Here is a 12,921-nt window from a genome sequence, read left to right as displayed (position 1 = left end):
GATTCTTTTCTCCAACGGTAACTTGAGATGAATTTGACTCTTTGTATCCGTTGATTTCTACTTGATTATTCCTTGGACTTTGTTTGCTTCATTTATTGTGATGCGGCGTCTTAATTGCTTTCGCCGAAATGCGTTTTTCTAAGCTGTATTGATCGAAGTGCGGCGTTGCAATCTTCTATGTCTCTTGACGGTTGAATGTTCTTTCCCGAGACATGTTCAGTTGAAGGGTGCTTAGCATACGGCTGAATATATCAACTGATCAGTTTCCAACTGATCAGTCTTCTTTATTAGATCAGCTGATTTCAGTTGTTAAGTCCAGTTGCTGAGTTCAGTTTACTCGATCAGTTGGTTCATATTTTCAGTTGGTTCATATTTTGTCAAACTCCGGAATTTAGTTTCCAACAATTTCCCCCTTTATGATGTTTGACAAAACTAAGTAAATAATAATTGAACATCTGAGCTCATTGTAGATAAAATAAGAGATTGAATTTCTTGAACTGAAAGGGATCTTGATTTAATAACAGCTGAATCTAATAATCTGATTAACTGCTTCTGCTGTTTCTCAAGATGCTCTTTGATCTTTGATTTCTCTTGATTTAATAACAGCTGAATCTAATAATCTGATTAACTGCTTCTGCTGTTTCTCAAGATGCTCTTTGATCTTTGATTTCTTCCCCCTTTTTGTCAAACAAATCCATCTTCTCAGATAATTTTCGAACGTCAGTGGAAAGAATTTTGACATCTGCGGAGATACTTGAGACAGCAGTTTGTAAACAAGTCTGCAGCAATTCCATTTTATTAGAAACAGAAGTTTCCAATCGCTTAACTCGTTGACTGATTATATCCTGAGTTGTATAGAGACTTTGAGCTAGACCTCTGTTATTCTTCATCTCAAGTACAGTTCGGGTAAGAGACTCCATGTTTGCTTGAATGGCTTTCAGTTTTTCGGAGTCATATTCAATTGAAGAATCCAATTTGACAGTATGAGAGAATTGTGTGGATTGAATTTTCTTGATTTCAGTAATCATCTGCTGCATATTGTGCTGTATATTCTGGATTTCTTCAAGAACAAGATCAATTTCTGTGGATTGAAGAGGAGGTGACTGATTAGATGTTCTTGGTTCATGTGAGACTTGATCAAAGACCATCATGGTCCTATCGGATAATATCGTTTCAGAAATAGTCTGTGCTAGAATGTCTGTTGCAGCAATTTCTTCGTGAATTTGAGGTGGTGAAAGTGGATTTTGATCAACAGATAACGTTTGGTCAGTTTCCACTGGTGCCTCTTGTTGAGAGTTTATTGAACTTGGTTCTGGCTCCTTTGTTTGAATGAGCAATCGACTCACCACATTTTCAGCAACTGCTTGACCTGGAGATTTTTCTAGTTCATCAGTTTGAGTGACTTGTTCAGCAGAGATTTCTGGCTGAACTGGTGCTTCTTGTTGTTCTTGCATTGAATCTGGGACTGGCTCTTCAGCAGCAAGTGGTTCAACTAGTTCTTCAGATGGTATCTGAACTTCTTGTTCTGGTTGTTCAGTTGAAGGAGCAACTGATTCATAATGTATTTCTTCTAGCTGAGCTTCCAGAGCTACAGCCTGAATGATTTCATCAATGTTTGCAAAAGATAGTTCAGTATTAGAATACAACTGATGTTCAACCTGAGAAGATTGAGGCATATCCTGAACTGGCTCTTCAGCAGCCGGTTGTGGAGATGGCTCGTTCTGTTGGGAGGAGGATGAATCTTTTTCTGCATTTGAATTGGAGGATTTGTCAGGAAGAACCAATTCCTGATCTTGTTCCCAAAATCTGATTTCCCTTTGTAGGCCACTAAGATCTGAGTCCAGTTGGGTGAACACAGCTCTATCATGATATGATGTTGGACCTATGGGATTGTAGTTGGATTTCAGCTTTTCAACCATTCTTGTCAGCTTTTTGACTCAAATTTGATCAAAGAAATATTTTTGCCTCTCCAATGCCTTAGCAATAGTAGCACCTTTCACTATATTTAACACAATATCTTCAAGTTTAATAAACTTTTTCAGTTGGGATTTGTGCTTCAGCTCTTTGGCAAAAATTTCAGTCCTAAAACTCTTCCAGCTATCAAAAGATTTTAGTTTCGATGTGGCAAATGCATTTACCTGTTCCCAAACCAGGTCAATGTGAGTTTGGATGGCATTAGATGGTCTTGGCTTTTCAACTAGCTTGCCCTTTCTTTTTTCAGTTGTGAGAATGTGAGGAATATCCAAACCAGAGTGAGTGGTTTCCATTGGTTCCCTCAATATAACACCTTTAGATCTGGCCCGAGGCAAAATGGTAGGTCGATTTACATGAGTCAAAGGAGCTCTTACCTTAGCAGGTGCCTTTTCTTTAGTAACTGAATCATCAGGTGAAACAACTTGCAAAGGGATAGCATGAATAGGCTGTTGGGCAGGTGATTGAGTCAATCTCTCAATTGGAATAAATTCCACCGCTGTTATTGGTTTATTTCTTTGCGTTCTTGGTCTCTTGACAAGTTTAGGAGAAGGAGTTTTCTCCAAATCTGATTCACTGATAATCAGTTTTCGTTTTGCAGTCTTCAGTTGGGCCAAAGTTTTGGTCTTCTTGATTGGTGTTGGAGCAGGTGGTTGCATTTCAACCTCCTGTTTGGTTTTCAAAAACTGTTTGGGAGAAATGTCCAGTTTGGTCTTTGGCGGTAAGATGTTCTTGGCATTGAATACCTTGAACTTTGATGATTTTTCAGCATTGTCAGCTACCAATCCTTTTAGTTTCAGAAGATAACTGATTGGAATAGCAAAGCCTCTTGACTGTTTGGTAGATTGAAGCATATTCCTCAGAATATTGAAAATAATATGCCTCCAGTTAGCTTTCTTCTCTCCCATGATGATGATCATCACTTGGAATTTTTCAAGAGTAAGGGCAGCATAGGAGCCAGCCTTAGCCAATATGCCTTTTGCCACAATGTCGGCTAATAATTGAATTTCTTATTTCAGCTCTTTCTTTGGATCGGAAACTTTGATTTTCCGCCCATCAGCAGACAGCAAAGATTGCATTTCCTCAATGTCAGATGTTTTGACTTCAGAAAAACTGATGTACCCATCAGTTGGCAAAGAGAAAATTTCTCCAAAGTCCTCTTCAGATAGGATCAACAGTTGATTATTGAAGGTTACAGAGATACTTCCATCAGTAGTGACGAACCCCTTCAGATAGAATTCATTTACTTCCTTGGGGTATATCTCCTGCGAAGATTGTCCCAAAAACATCCTGTGACCAACAGATTCAATCTTCAGAAAAACGTTCTTAACTTCAGCTTCTTGAACTGATAAAACTAAGTCAAAATCGATGGCCATAGCGTTCAACACGTGAGTTGGGATTTGATTCGCCATTTCGACAGATAAAATGATCTGAAATTCGTAAACGATAAGCTCTGGAATTAGTATGCTCTTAGGAACTGATTGTATGCGTAAGAAGAAAACTGAATTGAAGCGGGCTTAGTACAGTTGTTCGTGACTGTTCAAATTCGGGACACGTGTCAGTCCATAAAAAATTTTGAGTAAAACTATGTGTACGTGTGCTGTGGGCGTTTGTGAAAAAGATGAACGGTTTAAAATAGGCCACGTTATGAATCTGCAGTCACGTCAGTTGATTTGGAATATAATAAGTTTTAAATTTGTTAACTTATGTGAGAAGATTTGTAAAATATCCAGCTGAACGATCAGTTGGGAAACTGATTCATTTCAGTTGAGAGTTCACAAACAATTTTCTTCTCAGTTAACCTCTTCAAAACTGATATTCCCCCTTAATCGATGCATAAAATAATTAAAGCGACGATATAAAATAAATTTAAAGGTCAGAAAGATTATCGTTTGATGAAACGTTGACGACCCTTCATCTTCCATGACTCTTGGCTATAAGTAGAAGTGACATGGTTAGTTTCAGTCATATTGAAAAATATATTCAAAGTAAAAATAATGGCATATGCTAGTAGCTCGAGTGCTTCGCTATTTTCTTTGGAGACTAGGAAGGTTGTGATAGAAGATGAAGTCTTCTATGAGAGTCTTCATTACTGGGAGAAGCTTCAGAAGCTTGAGTTCCTGTATAATACTGGCGAGGCTACCGCTCCCGAGCTGATGGCAGAGTTGAGAAAAGTGCGGGAGCAATTGCACATAGCTGTGTGGGTGGATATCTTCACAGATGGTCATATCTATCAGCTGATGCTTCGAAAGGAGCTGAAGATCCTTAGGCGCATAGCTGGTTCTCACAGCTTTTCCAAGACATCTACTGAACCTTTATCTGCTTGGTTGAAGATGTGGATAATTGTTGTAGAAGAGAAATATAATGATGTAATCCAAGCAAATATTTATGGTTGAATGAAACATTTATTTTGGCTTAACTTTGTTTTTCTTTTTCCTGCAAATAATAAGTTTCATTAGTTATTATATATGAATTACGATCATAAACAGATGAAATGATGACTGGTTAAGCGTTAAGTAATAAATGTCAAACTGATATCAGTTGATAATGAACAACTGATAGTTAAGAAGCCTCGGTAAATGAGAAAGACGCTTCGGTTGATTTGAGTCTCTTCAGTTTCTTCAACATTTAAATTTCATATGTCTATAAATAATATGATAGAATGTGAGACAATAACAGTTCAATATGTCGGATTCAAGTAACTCTGATGCATGCAGTAGTTCGCATATTCAAGTTAATGAGCAATTAAGTCCTTATTTAGAAGAATTGAAGAAGACAATGGAAGAATATGTCTTGATGAAAGTGATGTCAACATGGTTCAAGATTCATGATTTGCAGAGGGTAAGTAGTAGTGGTGCTGTTCCTACTCGTGCTCAAGCAGCAACAGCAAGAAAATACATTGATCGTTTTGAAGTTAAGCATGTTACAGATCTGATTGATGACAAATTCTGTTAGAAGCAATGTTATGGAAGGAATGGCATGTGGTTGAGAAGATTTCTACAACTAGGTCATTTTCTATAATCCAAATTTATGAGTTGAATAATTGGATTAGAGAATGGCAGGATTCAGTTGGTTCTATGATATATTCTGTAAACTGGGATCGATGGTATTCTTAATAAAGTATTATTTTCAATTTGTTGTGTTCTTATTTTCTGCAGATAATTTTATTAGTAAAGCACATTAGTAATAATTTTAATACAGATCAATTAAACCAAGAATATTGCGAAAGTAAGAAAACTTAGTCTCGGGTAATGGTTTGGTGAAGATGTCAGCTGCTTGTTGCTCAGTTGATATATACTCCAGTCTAATGTCCTTCTTCAAAGCATGATCTCTAATGAAGTGGTGTCTGATATCTATATGCTTTGTCCTTGAGTGAAGAACTGGACTATAGGTGATGGAAATTGTACTCGTATTGTCACAAAATATGGGCGAATTATTTGTAATTACTCCATAATCTCTTGATAAACATAAAAATTGTATATTAATTAAATGTTTTATAATATAAATATATAGTTTTTGTTTTATTAAATGTTTAAATATTATTTGTTTTATAATAAATTGTATAAAATATAAGTTGTTGTGTAATTACAAGTTTTTACTATTTTTTTACAGGTTCGATAAAACAAGAATAAACTTGGCGTTGCAAATGGGATTAAGATGATTCTTGGACCTGTAGAAAGTTGATGTTAATATCTACAATATTGGTGGCAAGCATGAGATAAAAATCCTCTCACAATTGGGATCAAATTAAGCAACAAATAAAGTTACTAAAGGAGTGGCAGTTTTACCATGCTCTAGTATTTTGACCATATCTCTCAAATTACTTGGTCAAATGGTTTGAAAAAAATACCACAAGTAGACAACTCAATTATCCACATGTTTCTTTTTATGTGAAGAAGCAAATTCGGAGAAGAAGATTTTCAAAAGTGATTTGTAATATAATATAATATCTTGGAACACCAATGAAGACTTTTGTGTAAAAAAATAATATTTTATTTGTGGTTGTCTCCCCAAATTTGGCTATAAATAGGGGTGAATTGTAATGTATTGGGAAATCCATCATTCTATGAACAAACCTTTGAGTTCATAATATTTCTCTCTATATTTTTCCTTTATTTCTTCATTTAAATATAATTAGCATGTTAAATTCATATTCAAAGTTTTACACTTTGAATAATGAATCGCTAACTTCCTAAAGTTGAGATGAAAAGGTGAAACTCTTGGCATGATAATAAGGTTACTAAAAGGTAAGAATCTATGTTTTATATTATTTAATCATTATTTATTGTTTATGTTATATTTATTTCTTTAAGCATTTTTATACCCTACTTATAAGTGGGAGTTTTGATTTATTGTTGCTATATGTTACAATAAATTCTTGGAGCCATTTAAATGTTAGTTTGGTATTACCAACCATTTAAAGTGGGAACCTTGATTTACTATATATGAATATAGCATAGTATTAATTTATTGGTACCATTTAAATGTTTGTTTGGTTTTACCAACCATTTAAAGTGGGAATCTTGATTTAGTGTTTACAAATATATATAGCACAATAAATACTTGACCACATTTATAATTTTTGGTATATATTATATACTTATAAGATAATAATATATAACATAATATAAATATGATTATTTAATATATTGGAACCATTTTATTAAGTGGATTTAAATATTGTTCGTTAATTTTAACTTTATTAAAATACCAAGAGTGGATCCTTTAATCTCAACTACTTAAATTAAAATTTGAACAATTAAAAATTACCAATTAAAGATTCAAACAACTAAAAGAAAAAATAAATAAAAAGACATTGTAGTGGACTTGTAATTACCTTAGCTTCCTAGTGGATACGATATTCGAACTCATCGAATTATACTACTTGTGGACAACCTGCTTTTGGGAGTGCAACAATCAAAGTCGCAACAAGTTTTTGGCGCCGTTGCCGGGGAAGTATAATTTAATTTCAAGTCTATTTAATTTTATTTATATTTTATTTTTCTTTCTTTGAATTTTTATTGCTTTTGTGTGTTTTTATTCTTTTGCATTTGCATTTGCATGAGCATTTGGTCACGTACACTTAGTGGTCAACTCATTCGAAATAATCCTTTATTTTTACAAAACATGGCGGAAGAACCCATCCAAGAAAATGAAGATGAAATTCAATCTCAACATAATCACGATAGACGAAGAACACTTAGAGATCACATGAATCCTACACGTACTAGTGCACCTTCATGTCTAGTTTTTCCCCCTGATGCATCTCATTTCAATTTTAAGCCTGGTATTATCCAATTTTTACCCAATTTTCAAGGCTTATATTCTGAAAATCCATACATGCATTTACGAGAGTTTGAAGAAGTGTGCAACACATATAATGATCTAAATTGTAGCATGAACATCATTCGACTTAAGCTTTTTCCTTTTTCTTTAAAAGATAAAGCTAAAACTTGGCTACAAAATCTTAGATCGGGATCCATTCGAATTTGGGATGAATTGCAACAACAATTTTTGAAAAAGTTTTTTCCATCTCATAGAACAAATTCTTTCAAAAGGCAAATCATCACTTTCACTCAAAAACAATGAGAAACTTTTTATCAGTGTTGGGATAGATACAAAGAATTGCTTAATCTTTGTCCACATCATGGTTTTGAAATTTGGAGAGTAGTTTCTCAATTTTATGAAGGCTTAACACCTAAAGATAGGCAAATGGTTGAATTTATGTGTAATGGAACATTTGAAGATAAAGATCCAAATGAGGAAATTGAGTATCTCGATTCATTAGCTGAAAATGCTCAAAATTGGGACACTATAGGTACAATCGAACCATCAAACAAGATTCAATCTCCTACATCTGGTGGAGGTATGTACACTCTCAAAGATGAACATGATCTTCAAGCTAGATTTACCTCTTTGGCAAGAAAAGTTGAGGCACTTGAATTGAAAAAGAATGGTCAATTAAAATCTGTTCAAGAAATTGTGTGTCACATTTGTGATACAAGTGATCATTTTACAAAAGATTGTCCCACTTTGCCCTCTTTTAAAGAATGTCTCCATGAACAAGCCAATGTTTTGAACAATTTCAAAAGGCCAAATTTTGAACCATTTTCTCAAAATTACAATTCAGGTTGGCGAAATCATCCAAATTTTAGTTGGAGGAATGATAATGCTGCACAATTTTCACAACCACATTTCCAAAATCAACAAAATTTTCAAAATTATGCACCTTATGTTCCTCCACCTAAAAGAAATTTGGAAGATACATTGAATTCTTTCATTGCAAAGCAAGAGTCTATCAATACTCAAACTGTTCAAACCATGACAGATTTGAAAGATACTCTTGTTAAATTTGCATCTGCACTTAATGTTCATGAAAAAGGTAAATTTCCTTCACAACCTCTGCCTAATCCTAAGGATCATCATTCACAAACTGGAACTTCTGGAACTCAATCGATGGATCAGGTAAAATCTGTTATTACCCTTCGAATTGGTAAGGTTGTGGAAAAATCCATTCTTGAACCTTGTGAAGATGATGATAAATCAACTCCAAAGGGTAAGGAAGTGGAACCCAAAACCTGCGAAGAGGAGGTTCAACAGACAATGTCACCACCATTCCCTCATGCATTGAAAAATACAAAAAAATCAAATTTGAATTCTGATAAATATGATATTTTTAAACAAGTAAAAGTTAATATTCCTTTATTAGATGCAATAAAACAGGTGCCATCATATGCCAAATTTTTGAAAGACTTGTGCACTGTGAAAAGAAAATTGAATGTGAAAATGAAAGCATTTTTAGCCTAACAAGTAAGTGCAATCATTCAAAATAATAATACTTTGAAATACAAAGACCCTGGTTGTCCTACTATTTCATGTATTATTGGAGAACGAAAGATTAAAAAAGCCTTGCTTGATCTTGGAGCTAGTGTGAATTTACTTCCATATTCAGTTTATCAAGAACTCAATCTAGGCGAGTTAAAATCTACTTCGGTAACACTTTTACTTGCCGATAGATCTGTTAAAGTGCCAAGATGTATGGTAGAAGACGTATTGGTCCAAGTTGATAACTTTGTATATCCTGTTGATTTCATAGTTTTAGATACACAACCTATCGAAGCTTGTAATGCAATTCCTGTAATTCTTGGTCGTCCATTTTTAGCAACTTCTAATGCCCTTATAAATTGCAGGAATGGAATAATGAAGTTGTCATTTGGTAACATGACCTTGGAGCTCAATGTTTTTAATCTTTGTAAGAAACCACATGACAAAGGAGATGAAAGTGAAGATGAAAATCTTATTGAAACTCTTGTGGAAGAATACATTCAAGAAGGGAGTACTCGTGATCAATTAGATATTTGTTCAATTGAAACTGTTAAAGAAAATATTGAAATTGATCTTGATTATTTTATCAGCTATCACGCGTTACCAGGATTAGAGAAAGAATTTGATGCAAAATATGAGAACAAAGACGAACCACCCATATTGGAGTTAAAACCCTTGCCAGAAGAATTGAAGTATGCATTTCTGGGAGAAGATGAAACATATCTGGTGGTAATTTCTTCCAAACTAGAAAGTGATCAAGAAGGTAAATTAGTTGATATGCTTAAAAGACATAAAAATGCAATTGGTTGGACACTAAAAGATCTCAAGGGCATTAATCCACTAATTTGCACACACAAAATTCATTTAGAAGAAAATGCTAAAACATCTCAACAACCACAAAGGAGAATAAATCCATACATGAAAGATGTTGTGAAAACTGAAGTTCTCAAACTACTTGATGTTGGGATTATCTACCCTATTTCTGATAGTAAGTGGGTAAGCCCAACACAAGTAGTTCCAAAAAAATCTGGCATCACAGTGATAAAAAATGAAATAGGTGAATTGTTAACAAGTCGAGTCCCATCTAGTTGGCGGATGTGTATTGATTATAGAAAATTAAATGACGCCACTAGAAAAGATCATTTTCCATTACCATTTTTGGAACAAATTTTAGAAAAAGTAGCAGGTCATCCATACTACTGTATTCTTGATGGATATTCAGGTTATTATCAAATTCCCATTGCACTCGAAGATCAAGAAAAAACTACATTCACATGTCCTTTTGGAACATTTGCATTCAGAAGGATGCCATTTGGTTTATGCAATGCCCCAGCAACATTTCAAAGATGTATGCTAAGTATTTTTTGCGACATGGTTGAAAATTGTTTGGAGATTTTCATGGATGATTTAACTGTCTTTGGGAATACATTTGATAATTGTCTTGAAAATTTGGAAAAAGTTTTAAAAAGATGCGAGGAAAAAGGTCTTATTTTAAATTGGAAAAAATGTCATTACATGATTACTTCTGGAATTGTTTTGGGACATGTCGTGTCATCTCATGGAATTGAAGTTGATAAAGCAAAAGTTGATGTCATTGCCAATTTACCCCCTCCAAAAACCATTAAAGAAATTCGCTCATTTTTGGGACATGCTGGATTTTATAGGAGGTTTATAAAGGACTTTAGTTTAACCTCTAAACCCATTTGTAACCTCTTAACAAAAGACACTGCATTTGAGTGGACTCAAGAATGTCAAAACGCTTTTGATAAAATTATTCGACATTTAACATCAGCTCCTATCATGCAACCTCCTGATTGGTCTTTACCATTTGAAATCATGTGCGATGTGAGTGATTATGCAGTCGGTGCAGTACTGGGTCAAAGAAGAAACGGTAAGCCTTATGTGATATATTGTGCAAGTAGAACTTTAAACAATGCTCAAATGAATTACTCTACAACTGAAAAAGAACTACTTGCTGTAATATTTGCATTAGATAAATTTCGTTCTTATTTGATTGGATCAACGACTATTGTGTTTACTGATCATTCTGCTATTAGATATTTGTTGACCAAACAGGATGCAAAGCCACGACTGATACGATGGATTTTGTTACTCCAAGAATTTGACATTGTGATCAAAGATAAAAAAGGAACCGAGAATGTCGTAGCCGATCATTTATTGAGACTAGTAACAAGATCATCTTGTGAAATGACACCAATTAACGATAATTTTCCTGATGAACATCTATTTTCAGTTACTACTACACCTTGGTTTGCTAACATAGTAAATTTTCTTGTGACAGGAAAAATGCCACCGCAATGGAGTTCCCAAGATAAAAGAAAATTTTTGAATGAGGTAAAAAACTTTTATTGGGATGATCCGTATCTGTTCAAGTATTGTCCAGATCAAATTTTTCGACTTTGCATACCCGACAATGAGGTAAGTAGTGTCATTAAATTTTGTCATTTAGAAGCATGCGGAGGACATTTTTCTTCAAAGAAAACGGCTGCAAAAATCTTGCAGTGTGGATTTTATTGGCCCACTTTGTTTAAAGACACCCACGAAATCTGCAAGATCTGTGAAAATTGTCAAAAATTGGGTGCGATTTCTAAAAGAAACATGATGCCTTTGAATCCTATCATTGAAATCTTAATCTTTGACTGTTGGGGAATTGATTTTATGGGACCTTTTCCATCGTCGTTTAGATACTTGTATATTTTAGTTGCAGTTGATTATGTTTCCAAATGGATAGAGGCAATTCCATGTCGAAAAAATGATCATAAAATCGTCATCAAATTTTTAAAAGAAAATATTTTTGGTAGATTTGGAATTCCTCGAGCCATGATAAGTGATGGGGGAACTCACTTTGTTAATAAACCATTTGCTTCATTAATGAAAAATATGGTATTACTCATAAAGTAACTACTCCTTATCATCCTCAAACAAATGGACAAGTTGAATTAGCTAATAGGGTGATAAAGCAAATTTTGGAAAAAACTGTTAACTCAAATAGAAAAGATTGGTCTCTGCGACTTAATCATGCACTTTGGGCATATCGAACAGCTTTTAAAACATCATTGAATATGTCTCCCTACAGGTTGGTTTATGGAAAACATTGTCATTTGCCTGTGGAATTGGAACATAAAGCTTATTGGGCGATCAAAACTTTAAATTCAAGCATGGATGATGCCAACAAATTGCGTAAATTGCAACTTAATGAACTTGATGAACTCAGAAATGACGCGTATGAGAATTCAAGGATTTATAAAGCAAAAATCAAATCATTTCATGATAAAACAATTCTTAGAAAATCTTTTGAGATTGGTAAAAAAGTTTTGCTTTATAATTCTCGACTTCACATATTCCCAGGAAAATTACGATCAAGATGGACAGGCCCATATGTTGTAAAGCATGTGTATACTTATGGAGCTGTGGATATTGAAAATCCTAAAAATTGTGATATTTTTAAAGTAAATGGACAAAGGCTTAAACCATTTTTAGAAAATGAAATCTTTCAAGAAGAGTTTATTTCCCTTTCTGAACCTTGATTTTTTTTGTGTTGCATTTAAGTTTGTTTGTTTTTATTTCAGGTTTTCTTAATATTTTTAATTTTCCGGTTAAATGGCGGATAACGGTACTCCGTGACTCTCATAGTCGGTTAAATCAGTTTCCACAATTGCTGATACAAAAATAAAAAAAAATCAAATCATTTCTTTTCTTTTCAAAATGGATGAAATTCTCTCAAAGATTTGTAAATATTTTCCCTCTGTTTCTGAAAATGTTCTAAGAAAAATTTATGCAGGAAGGTGTGAAAGATTGAGATTGCTAATGCAAAAAGGAATTCCAGAAGATATTCATCTTGTAATAGAAGCTAAGGTCCGATTTGGAGGAGAAGTTCCACAATCATTGCTCATTCGGTATTTGCCTGGATTAGGAAAAAGCACTTATGCGAAAAAACGAAGGGCCAAAAGTTTAGGGGTTTGTCATAAGTGTGCAAGATGGACTTGTGACAAATGATGCAGATCTTTGGGATGTGTTTCCAATAACAGAGAAGATAAAATTGGTTTCATTAAGAATGAGCTGAGTAAGGAGTCTTTAGATAACATCTTATTGACTCTTGAGACG

This window comes from Primulina tabacum, chromosome 10 (assembly GCF_025594145.1).
Source record: "Primulina tabacum isolate GXHZ01 chromosome 10, ASM2559414v2, whole genome shotgun sequence".
Taxonomy (NCBI): domain Eukaryota; kingdom Viridiplantae; phylum Streptophyta; class Magnoliopsida; order Lamiales; family Gesneriaceae; genus Primulina; species Primulina tabacum.
Note: the sequence above shows the minus strand (reverse complement) of the source record.